The sequence below is a fragment of the Oncorhynchus gorbuscha genome, unplaced genomic scaffold (assembly GCF_021184085.1).
Source record: "Oncorhynchus gorbuscha isolate QuinsamMale2020 ecotype Even-year unplaced genomic scaffold, OgorEven_v1.0 Un_scaffold_1234, whole genome shotgun sequence".
Lineage (NCBI taxonomy): Eukaryota > Metazoa > Chordata > Actinopteri > Salmoniformes > Salmonidae > Oncorhynchus > Oncorhynchus gorbuscha.
Genome location: NW_025746070.1, coordinates 45,600 through 58,214, shown reverse-complemented (window position 1 = coordinate 58,214; position 12,615 = coordinate 45,600). Strand labels below are relative to the sequence as shown.

The 12,615-nt window shown below is 41.5% G+C and overlaps 2 non-coding genes across 2 annotated transcripts; both read right to left on the bottom strand.

Annotated features, from left to right (window-relative positions):
- Positions 1-879: 879 nt before the first annotated feature.
- trnal-aag lies at positions 880-961 on the bottom strand. The gene has a single exon. It is a non-coding gene; the product is annotated as a tRNA-Leu (tRNA).
- A 725-nt stretch (positions 962-1,686) lies between these two features.
- Positions 1,687-1,768, bottom strand: trnal-aag. The gene has a single exon. It is a non-coding gene; the product is annotated as a tRNA-Leu (tRNA).
- Between the last annotated feature and the right edge of the window lie 10,847 nt (positions 1,769-12,615).

The following is a 12,615-nucleotide window of genomic DNA, read 5'->3' as shown; positions in this document are numbered from 1 at the left end:
GTCCTGACACTGATTAGGCCTTGTCCTGGACACTGATTAAGCCTTGTCCTGGACACTGATTAATCCTTGTCCTGGACACTGATTAGGCCTTGTCCTGGACCTGAACAAACTTAATGGAAATTCTATATAGAACAGGCTTTTTAGTCTGGACTAGTATCTGTGTCCTGGAAACAGGCCCTTCATGTTTTATGTCTGCATGCCATTTAATGCATTCCAGTGAAATTACTAATTCTTAGGACATTTCATTTCACATCAGTGGTGTAAAGTACTTTAAGTAAATATATGTTAAAGTACTACTTATGGAGTTTTTGGGGGGTATTTGAACTTTACTTGTCTGTCTTATATTTTAATTTTACATTTACTTCACCACAGTCCTAAAGAAAGTAATGTACTTTTTACTCCGTACATATAATTGCAATAATAGACGTGGGAATTAGGGTAAAGGCTGGATTCCCTTTATTTGTCCGGTGTTCTTGGTGGCCTTGTTTGAAATTATATTACAGGTGTTTGTTGAGAAAAAGTTGCAGCCGTGGACTTTGAACCAAAAGACTGGGTCCTTAAATCCAGTTCTCTGGACAGCTCGGCCACAGTACCCACTGTTAAAATGGACTGCTTGGTCGTCGCACAGACCATCACAACTTTCCATTTTTCCAATCAAGGATTTGACGAGAACAACCACCGGTAGGAGGTGCAAATGACACCGCGGGGGCACAGGACTTGGTGGCTGGTTGGTTAAGGAGATGGACTACACTATTGAGTTGGAACCCCATTCGTGACACACAACATTGCTTCTTTTCTCCCTTGCATGGGCGACATGAAAGTAAAAACCCGAAATAAAGCAGAACATGTGATAGCTTGCGCAAACAAACTCAATAAAGATGACAGTGGTGGGATTTGAACCCACGCCTCCTTAGAGACTGGAGCCTTAATCCAGCGCCTTAGACCGCTCGGCCACACTACCCAGCTCTGGCAAATTACTTGCACTTTCTCGTCAGTTACCTAGAGCGTCTGCACTTCCTTGTATTTTAGTCTTCTTTTTCATTTTCTTCTTTAAAATCTTTATGTATCTCATGTTGCTCTTGCGTCCTTCATCTTTTTTGATTTTCTTTTAAAAATCTTAATTTATCTGATGTTGCTCTTTCTTCCATCGTATAAACTTAGAATTAGTTTCTGCTTTTCTGTCTGAAGCAGATTGAATTAGAAAAACATGGCAGATAATTGCAATAACAGACTGGGAATTAGGGTAAAGGCTGGATTCCCTTTATTTGTCCGGTGTTCTTGGTGGCCTTGTTTGAAATTACATTACAGTTTTCTGTTGAGAAAAAGTTGCAGCGGTGGACTTTGAACCGAAAGACTGGGTCCTTAAATCCAGTTCTCTGGACAGCTCGGCCACAGTACCCACTGTTAAAATGGACTGCTTGGTCGTCGCACAGACCATCACAACTTTCCTTTTTTCCAATCAAGGATTTGACGTGAACAACCACCGGTAACAGGTCTAACTGCCACCGCGGGAGCACAGGACTTGGTGGCTGGTTGGTTAAGGCGATGGACTACACTATTGAGTTGGAACCCCATCCGTGACACACAACATTGCTTCTTTTCTCCCTTGCATGGCCCTACATGAAAGTAAAAACGCTGAAATAAAGCAGAACATTTGATAGCTTGCGCAAAAAAACTCAATAAAGATGGCAGTGGTGGGATTTGAACCCACGCCTCCTTAGAGACTGAAGCCTTAATCCAGCGCCTTAGACCGCTCGGCCACACTACCCAGCTCTGGCAAAGAACTCACACTTTCTCGTCAGTTACCTAGAACGTCTGCACTTCCTTGTATTTTAGTCTTCTTTTTAAATTTCTTCTTTAAAATCTTTATGTATCTCATGTTGCTCTTGCGTCCTTCATCTTTTTTTGATTCTCTTTTTAAAAATCTGAATGTATCTGATGTTGCTCTTTCTTCCATCGTATAAACGTAGAATTAGTTTCTGCTTTTATGTCTGAAGCAGATTGAATTCGAAAAACACGGCAGATAATTGCAATAACAGATGTGGGAATTAGGGTAAAGGCTGGAATGCCTTTATTTGTCCGGTGTCCTTGGTGGCCTTGTTTGAAATTACATGACAGTTTTCTGTTGAGAAAAAGTTGCAGCGGTGGACTTTGAACCAACACCTCCAACACCTCCGAAAGACTGGGTCTTTAAATCCAGTTCTCTGTTCCGACTAGCTTGGAAGGATGGTACCGTGCAGTACCGAAGAGCCCTTACTGCTGCTCGATCGTCCTATTTTTCTAACTTAATTGAGGAAAATAAGAACAATCCGAAATTCCTTTTTGATACTGTGGCAAAGCTAACTAAAAAGCAGCATTCCCCAAGAGAGGATGACTTGCACTTTAGCAGTGATAAATTCATGAACTTCTTTGAGGAAAAGATTATGATTATTAGAAAGCAAATTACGGACTCCTCTTTAAACCTGCGTATTCCTCCAAACCTCAGTTGTCCTGAGTCTGCACAACTCTGCCAGGACCTAGGATCAAGAGAGACGCTCAAGTGTTTTAGTACTATATCTCTTGACACAATGATGAAAATAATCATGGCCTCTAAACCTTCAAGCTGTATACTGGACCCTATTCCAACTAAACTACTGAAAGAGCTGCTTCCTGTGCTTGGCCCTCCTATGTTGAACATAATAAACGGCTCTCTATCCACTGGATGTGTACCAAACTCACTAAAAGTGGCAGTAATAAAGCCTCTCTTGAAAAAGCCAAACCTTGACCCAGAAAATATAAAAAACTATCGGCCTATATCAAATCTTCCATTCCTCTCAAAGATTTTAGAGAAGGCTGTTGCGCAGCAACTCACTGCCTTCCTGAAGACAAACAATGTATACGAAATGCTTCAGTCTGGTTTTAGACCCCATCATAGCACTGAGACGGCACTTGTGAAGGTGGTAAATGACATTTTGATGGCATCGGACCGAGGCTCTGCATCTGTCCTCGTGCTCCTAGACCTTAGTGCTGCTTTTGATACCATCGATCACCACATTCTTTTGGAGAGATTGGAAACCCAAATTGGTCTACACGGACATGTTCTGGCCTGGTTTAGGTCTTATCTGTCGGAAAGATATCAGTTTGTCTCTGTGAATGGTTTGTCCTCTGACAAATCAACTGTACATTTCGGTGTTCCTCAAGGTTCTGTTTTAGGACCACTATTGTTTTCACTATATATTTTACCTCTTGGGGATGTTATTCGAAAACATAATGTAAACTTTCACTGCTATGCGGATGACACACAGCTGTACATTTCAATGAAACACGGTGAAGCACCAAAATTGCCCTCGCTAGAAGCATGTGTTTCAGACATAAGGAAGTGGATGGCTGCAAACTTTCTACTATTAAACTCGGACAAAACAGAGATGCTTGTTCTAGGTCCCAAGAAACAAAGAGATCTTCTGTTGAATCTGACAATTAATCTTAATGGTTGTACAGTCGTCTCAAATAAAACTGTGAAGGACCTCGGCGTTACTCTGGACCCTGATCTCTCTTTTGAAGAACATATCAAGACCATTTCGAGGACAGCTTTTTTCCATCTACGTAACATTGCAAAAATCAGAAACTTTCTGTCCAAAAATGATGCAGAAAAATTAATCCATGCTTTTGTCACTTCTAGGTTAGACTACTGCAATGCTCTATTTTCCGGCTACCCGGATAAAGCACTAAATAAACTTCAGTTAGTGCTAAATACGGCTGCTAGAATCCTGACTAGAACCAAAAAATTTGATCATATTACTCCAGTGCTAGCCTCTCTACACTGGCTTCCTGTCAAAGCAAGGGCTGATTTCAAGGTTTTACTGCTAACCTACAAAGCATTACATGGGCTTGCTCCTACCTACCTCTCTGATTTGGTCCTGCCGTACATACCTATACGTACGCTACGGTCACAAGACGCAGGCCTCCTAATTGTCCCTAGAATTTCTAAGCAAACAGCTGGAGGCAGGGCTTTCTCCTATAGAGCTCCATTTTTATGGAACGGTCTGCCTACCCATGTCAGAGACGCAAACTCAGTCTCAACCTTTAAGTCTTTACTGAAGACTCATCTCTTCAGTGGGTCATATGATTGAGTGTAGTCTGGCCCAGGAGTGGGAAGGTGAACGGAAAGGCTCTGGAGCAACGAACCGCCCTTGCTGTCTCTGCCTGGCCGGTTCCCCTTTTTCCACTGGGATTCTCTGCCTCTAACCCTGTTACGGGGCTGAGTCACTGGCTTGCTGGGGCTCTCTCGTGCCGTCCCTGGGGGTGCGTCACCTGGGTGGGTTGATTCACTGTTGTGGTCGGCCTGTCTGGGTTCCCCCCTTTGGGTTGTACCGTGTCGGAGATCTTTGTGGGCTATACTCGGCCTTGTCTCAGGATGGTAAGTTGGTGGTTGAAGATTTCCCTCTAGTGGTGTGGGGGCTGTGCTTTGGCAAAGTGGGTGGGGTTATATCCTTCCTGTTTGGCCCTGTCTGGGGGTGTCCTCGGATGGGGCCACAGTGTCTCCTGACCCCTCCTGTCTCAGCCTCCAGTATTTATGCTGCAGTAGTTTATGTGTCGGGGGCTAGGGTCAGTTTGTTTATCTGGAGTACTTCTCCTGTCCTATTCGGTGTCCTGTGTAAATCTAAGTGTGCGTTCTCTAATTCTCTCCTTCTCTCTTTCTTTCTCTCTCTCGGAGGACCTGAGCCCTAGAACCATGCCCCAGGACTACCTGACATGATGACTCCTTGCTGTCCCCAGTCCACCTGGCCATGCTGCTGCTCCAGTTTCAACTGGCCTGGGCCCTAGGACCATGTCCCAGGACTACCTGACATGAGGACTCCTTGCTGTCCCCAGTCCACCTGGCCATGCTCCTGCTCCAGTTTCAACTGTTCTGCCTTACTATTATTCAACCATGCTGGTCATTTATGAACATTTGAACATCTTGGCCACGTTCTGTTATAATCTCCACCCGGCACAGCCAGAAGAGGACTGGCCACCCCACATATGCTCTCTCTAATTCTCTCTTTCTTTCTCTCTCTCGGAGGACCTGAGCCCTAGGACCGTGCCCCAGGACTACCTGACATGATGGCTCCTTGCTGTCCCCAGTCCACCTGACTGTGCTGCTGCTCCAGTTTCAACTGTTCTGCCTTATTATTATTTGACCATGCTGGTCATTTATGAACATTTGAACATCTTGGTCATGTTCTGTTATAATCTCTACCCGGCACAGCCAGAAGAGGACTGGCCACCCCACATAGCCCGGTTCCTCTCTAGGTTTCTTCCTAGGTTTTGGCCTTTCTAGGGAGTTTTTCCTAGCCACCGTGCTTTTACACCTGCATTGTTTGCTGTTTGGGGTTTTAGGCTGGGTTTCTGTACAGCACTTTGAGATATCAGCTGATGTACGAAGGGCTATATAAATAAATTTGATTTGATTTGATTTGATTTATGACAGACCAGCTAGATCTACTGTCTCTATTAAATTATGACAGACCATGTAGATCTACTGTCTCTATTATATTATGACAGACCAGCTAGATCTACTGTCTCTATTATATTATGACAGACCAGCTAGATCTACTGTCTCTATTATATTATGACAGACCAGCTAGATCTACTGTCTCTATTATATTATGACAGACCAGCTAGATCTACTGTCTCTATTATATTATGACAGACCAGCTAGATCTACTGTCTCTATTATATTATGACAGACCAGCTAGATCTACTGTCTCTATTATATTATGACAGACCAGCTAGATCTACTGTCACTATTATATTATGACAGACCAGCTAGATCTACTGTCTCTATTATATTATGACAGACCAGCTAGATCTACTGTCTCTATTATATTATAACAGACCAGCTAGATCTACTGTCTCTATTATATTATGACAGACCAGCTAGATCTACTGTCTCTATTGTATTATGACAGACCAGGTCGAAATACTGTCTCTATTATATTATGACAGACCAGCTAAATCTACTGTCTCTATGTCTCTAGTATGTTATGACAGACCAGCTAAATCTACTGTCTCTATTATATTATCACAGACCAGCTATATCTACTGTCTCTACTGTATTATGACAGACCAGCTAGATCGAATGTCTCTATTACATTATGACAGACCAGCTAGATCTACTGTCTCTATTATATTATGACAGACCAGGTAGATATACTGTCTCTATTATATTTTGACAGACCAGGTAGATCTACTGTCTCTATTATATTATCACAGACCAGCTATATCTACTGTCTCTATTGTATTATGACAGACCAGCTAGATCGAATGTCTCTATTACATTATGACAGACCAGCTAGATCTACTGTCTCTATTATATTATGACAGACCAGGTAGATATACTGTCTCCATTATAAAATGAGAGACCATCTAGATCTATTCTCACTATTGTATTATGACAGACCAGCTAGATCTACTATCTCTATTATATTATGACAGACCAGCTAGATCTACTGTCACTATTATATTATGACAGACCAGCTAGATCTACTGTGTCTACTATATTATGACAGACCAGCTAGATCTACTGTCTCTATTATATTATGACAGACCAGGTAGATATACTGTCTCTATTATAAAATGACAGACCAGGTAGATATACTGTCTCTATTATATTTTGACAGACCAGCTAGATCTACTGTCTCTATTATATTATGACAGACCAGCTAGATCTACTGTCTCTATTATATTATGACAGACCAGCTAGATCTACTGTCACTATTATATTATAACAGACCTGCTAGATCTACTGTCTCTATTATATTATGACAGACCAGCTATATCTACTGTCTCTATTATATTATGACAGACCAGCTAGATCTACTGTCTCTATTATATTATGACAGAACAGCTAGATCTACTGTGTCTATTAGATTTTGACAGACCAGCTAGATCTACTGTCTCTATTATATTATGACAGACCAGCTAGATATCCTGTGTCTAGTATATTATGACAGACAAGCTAGATCTACTGTCTATTACATTATGTCAGACCAGCTATATCTACTGTCTCTATTATATTTTGACAGACCAGGTAGATCTACTGTCTCTATTATATTATGACAGACCAGCTATATCTACTGTGTATATTATATTATGACAGACCAGTTAGAGCTACTGTCTCTATTGTATGACAGACCAGCTATATCTACTGTTTCTATTATATTATGACAGACCAGCTAAATCTACTGTCTCTATGTCTCTATTATGTTATGACAGACCAGCTAAATCTACTGTCTCTATTATATTATGACAGACCAGGTAGATATACTGTCTCTATTATATTATGACAGACCAGCTAGATCTACTCTCTCTATTGTATTATGACAGACCAACTAGATCTACTGTCTCTATTATATTATGACAGACCAGCTAAATCTACTGTCTCTATGTCTGTATTATATTATCACAGACGAGCTATATCTACTGTCTCTATTGTATTATGACAGACCAGCTAGATCTAATGTCTCTATTACATTATGACAGACCAGCTAGATCTACTGTCTCTATTATATTATGACAGACCAGGTAGATATACTGTCTCCATTATAAAATGAGAGACCATCTAGATCTATTCTCACTATTGTTTTATGACAGACCAGCTAGATCTACTATCTCTATTATATTATGACAGACCAGGTAGATATACTGTCTCTATTATATTTTGACAGACCAGCTAGATCTACTGTCTCTATTATATTATGACAGACCAGCTAGATCTACTGTCTCTATTATATTATGACAGACCAGGTAGATATACTGTCTCTATTATATTATGACAGACCAGCTAGATATCCTGTGTCTAGTATATTTTGACAGACAAGCTAGATCTACTGTCTATTACATTATGTCAGACCAGCTAGATCTACTGTCTCTATTATATTTTGACAGACCAGGTAGATCTGTCTCTATTATATTATCACAGACAAGCTATATCTATGGTCTCTATTATATTATGAATGACCAGCTAGATCTACTGTCTCTATTATATTATGACAGACCAGCTATATCTACTGTGTATATTATATTATGACAGACCAGTTAGATCTACTGTCTCTATTGTATGACAGACCAGCTATATCTACTGTTTCTATTATATTATGACAGACCAGCTATATCTACTGTCTCTATTATATTATGACAGACCAGCTAAATCTACTGTCTCTATGTCTCTATTATGTTATGACAGACCAGCTAAATCTACTGTCTCTATGTCTCTATTATAAAATGACAGACCAGCTAGATCTACTGTCTATATTATATTATGACAGACCAGCTAGATCTACTGTCTCTATTATACTATGACAGACCAGGTAGATATACTGTCTCTATTATATTATGACAGAACAGCTAGATCTACTGTCTCTATTATATTATGACAGACCAGCTAGATCTACTCTCTCTATTGTATTATGACAGACCAACTAGATCTACTGTCTCTATTATATTATGAAAGACCAGCTAAATCTACTGTCTCTATGTCTGTATTATATTATCACAGACGAGCTATATCTACTGTCTCTATTGTATTATGACAGACCAGCTAGATCGAATGTCTCTACTACATTATGACAGACCAGCTAGATCGAATGTCTCTATTACAATATGACAGACCAGCTAGATCTACTGTCTCTATTATATTTTGACAGACCAGCTAGATCTACTGTCACTATTATATTATAACAGACCTGCTAGATCTACTGTCTCTATTATATTATGACAGACCAGCTAGATCTACTGTCACTATTATATTATAACAGACCTGCTAGATCTACTGTCACTATTATATTATAACAGACCTGCTAGATCTACTGTCTCTATTATATTATGACAGACCAGCTATATATACTGTCTCTATTATATTATGACAGACCAGGTAGATATACTGTCTCTATTATATTATGACAGAACAGCTAGATCTACTGTGTCTATTATATTTTGACAGACCAGCTAGATCTACTGTCTCTATTATATTATGACAGACCAGCTAGATCTACTGTGTCTAGTATATTATGACAGACAAGCTAGATCTACTGTCTCTATTATATTTTGACAGACCAGGTAGATCTACTGTCTCTATTATATTTTGACAGACCAGGTAGATCTACTGTCTCTATTATATTATCACAGGCCAGCTATATCTACTGTCTCTATTGTATTATGACAGACCAGCTAGACCGAATGTCTCTATTACATTATGACAGACCAGCTAGATCTACTGTCTCTATTATATTTTGACAGACCAGCTAGATCTACTGTCTCTATTATAAAATGACAGACCAGGTAGATATACTGTCTCTATTATATTATGACAGACCAGCTAGATCTACTGTCTCTATTATATTATGACAGACCAGTTAGATCTACTGTGTCTATTATATTGTGACAGACCAGCTAGATCTACTGTCTCTATTATATTGTGACAGACCAGCTAGATCTACTGTGTCTATTATATTATGACACACCAGCCAGATCTACTGTCTCTATTATATTATGACAGACCAGCTAGATCTACTGTCTAAATTATAAAATGAGAGACCATCTAGATCTATTCTCACTATTGTATTATGACAGACCAGCTAGATCTACTGTCTCTATTATATTTTGACAGACCAGCTAGATCTACTGTCTCTATTATATTATGACAGACCAGCTAGATCTACTGTCACTATTATATTATAACAGACCTGCTAGATCTACTGTCTCTATTATATTATGACAGACCAGCTAGATATACTGTCTCTATTATATTATGACAGACCAGGTAGATATACTGTCTCTATTATATTATGACAGAACAGCTAGATCTACTGTGTCTATTATATTTTGACAGACCAGCTAGATCTACTGTGTCTATTATATTATGACACACCAGCCAGATCTACTGTCTCTATTATATTATGACAGACCAGCTAGATCTACTGTCTAAATTATAAAATGAGAGACCATCTAGATCTATTCTCACTATTGTATTATGACAGACCAGCTAGATCTACTGTCTCTATTATATTTTGACAGACCAGCTAGATCTACTGTCACTATTATATTATAACAGACCAGGTAGATATACTGTCTCCATTATAAAATGAGAAACCATCTAGATCTATTCTCACTATTGTATTATGACAGACCAGCTAGATCTACTGTCTCTATTATATTATGACATACCAGGTAGATATACTGTCTCTATTATATTATGACAGACCAGCTAGATATTGTGGCAAAGAAGGGGGTCGAGTGATAAGTGGCAGATATGTGAGAGCAGAGCTAGTAAACGGGCTCTGCCCGATCACTAAAATGGCCACCCATGTCAGATCTACAGATCACAAAATGGCCGACCGCCAAAACTACAAGTCCCAGAAGCAAGGGAAACCCTCAGAAGGTGGAGCCGACTCACAGATAAAGGGTCAAGAGAAACCAGGAAGAGGAAGAGAGAGGGCTGGAAGGAGCTATGAACAATAGAGAAAGAGACTATAGAGATTGGCTGGATTTACCGTGTATGAGCTGGATTGTTTGGACTTACCTGTTGGCGTTTGGACCTGGACCTACCGAGAACCCGATATGTGTACCGTACCCTGCTATCCTTGACCTCGCCTAAGGCCTGGGTGGACCAGGACGGAGAAACAAACACACAGGTACTGTCCTGTTCGAAAGAACTCTCATTCTTGGGTGATTTGGTGACAGTTTACCACTTAGTTTGTGACAAACGCTCCTAACCTTGAAGAGGTTTGCCACACGTGGTGGAGGATGCGGGCATGGACTAACATACCACTGGTTAGATAGAAGGAAAAAATAAATAAATGTTCAGTTAGCACTCCAAGGGAGTCAGGTTTTTTTTTGTTTTGGCTTTGTTTGGTTAGGACAGTTTTTCAGGAAAATGAGTATGGAGGGAGCCATACAGGCCCTGTTACAAGCGGCGGCAGCCCAACAAGAGGCAACTAGAGCTCAACAAATAGTTCATCAGGATGCAATGCGAATGTATCAGGACACGTTACAGATCCAGCATCGCACCAACCAGCTGCTCATAGAAGAGCAAGAGAGAAACACCCGGGAGTTAAGAGAAGGCCTAAAGGGGCTAGCGGACCAAATTGGGGCTCAATTACCAGCTGCAAATACCCAGAGGAGGGCCAATCATTTTCTTCAAAAAATGACAGCGCAGGATGATGTGGAAGCATATCTTACCACCTTCGAAAGGACGGCAGAGAGGGAGAAGTGGCCGAAAGAAGAATGGGCAGGGCTTCTGGCACCATACCTGGCAGGGGACGCTCAAAAAGCGTATTTCGACCTGGAGTTGAAAGAAGCACAGGATTACGATAAACTAAAGGGGGAGATCCTGACTAGACTGGGAGTGACAGATACCATGAGGGCACACCGCTTCCACCAGTGGTCCTACCGACCGGGACAACCCCCACGAACACAGATGTTCGACTTGATTCACCTGGCACGGAAATGGTTGCGACCAGAGACCCGGTCATCCGCCGAGATTGTCGAGACCATCGTACTCAACCAGATTCAGCGAGGTCTACCCCAAGAAGTGAGACGATGGGTTGGCCAGAACGAGGTATTTTCCGCCGACCATCTCGTGGGCCTGGTTGAACGGTATTGTACGGCAAGAACAGCTGAGCATGCACAGGAGGAAAGATTCCCGTTCCCCAGGCATGGGCGAACCAGCGGACAGGGTAAGGCTGTCCCAACATATAGAGGGGGAAGAGAGCAGCGTGTGGCCATGAGGAAAGAATCAGATTCAGGCCAAGACACTAAGGGAAAAAACGGAAACCGGGACTGGGTGTCGAGGGGTCTCCCCCCCGAACCCCTATTATCTGTTACAATTGTAATCAACCAGGACATATTGCAGCCTATTGCCCTATTAAAGAAGAGCCAATTCAATGTAACCTTGGTGAAAATGAAGATGATATATGGTATGCATGTCCTGTTGTAACCACTGTACTTGAAAGATCAAGAAACAAACATATGTGCAGGGTGAAGATTGAAGGGAAAGAGGTTGAAGCACTGCTGGATTCCGGCAGTATGCTAACCCTGGTCGTTGCAGGCCTAGTGCCGAATCATAAACTGGATACAAGACAGGATATCAGTGTTACATGCATTCATGGGGATACCCGTCTGTACCCCATGGCCTTAGTGAGCATACAAACAGAGGACGGTCTGCTGGATTATGAGGTCGGCGTGGTCCCAAAGATGCCATATGATGTAATATTGGGTAGAGACTTTCCTAACTTTGCGAAGTTAGGCCACAAGAATGGCATATTTGAGAATTCAACAACCCTGACCAAGCAGGAAGAAGCATGGGGCCTTCAACCAAAGCCAAGAAAAGAGGTCTCCCAGGGGACAACATCACAGGTGCTAGTAGGGGAGGAAGAGGATGAAGTGACAAACCTCGCTGATGACGAACAGCCCGCTACTAGTGGGGCTGGGGTTGATCTGACTCCAGAGGACGACGATATAGAACCAGCAGACCTGGCAGAGTCCTTGACTAATTTTGGGACGGCCCAAAACCAGGATCCAACCCTGCAACAAGCCAGAGCAGATGTGCAGGTCGTAGATGGTACTCCCATAAATGGTGGGATGATGCCTAATAGT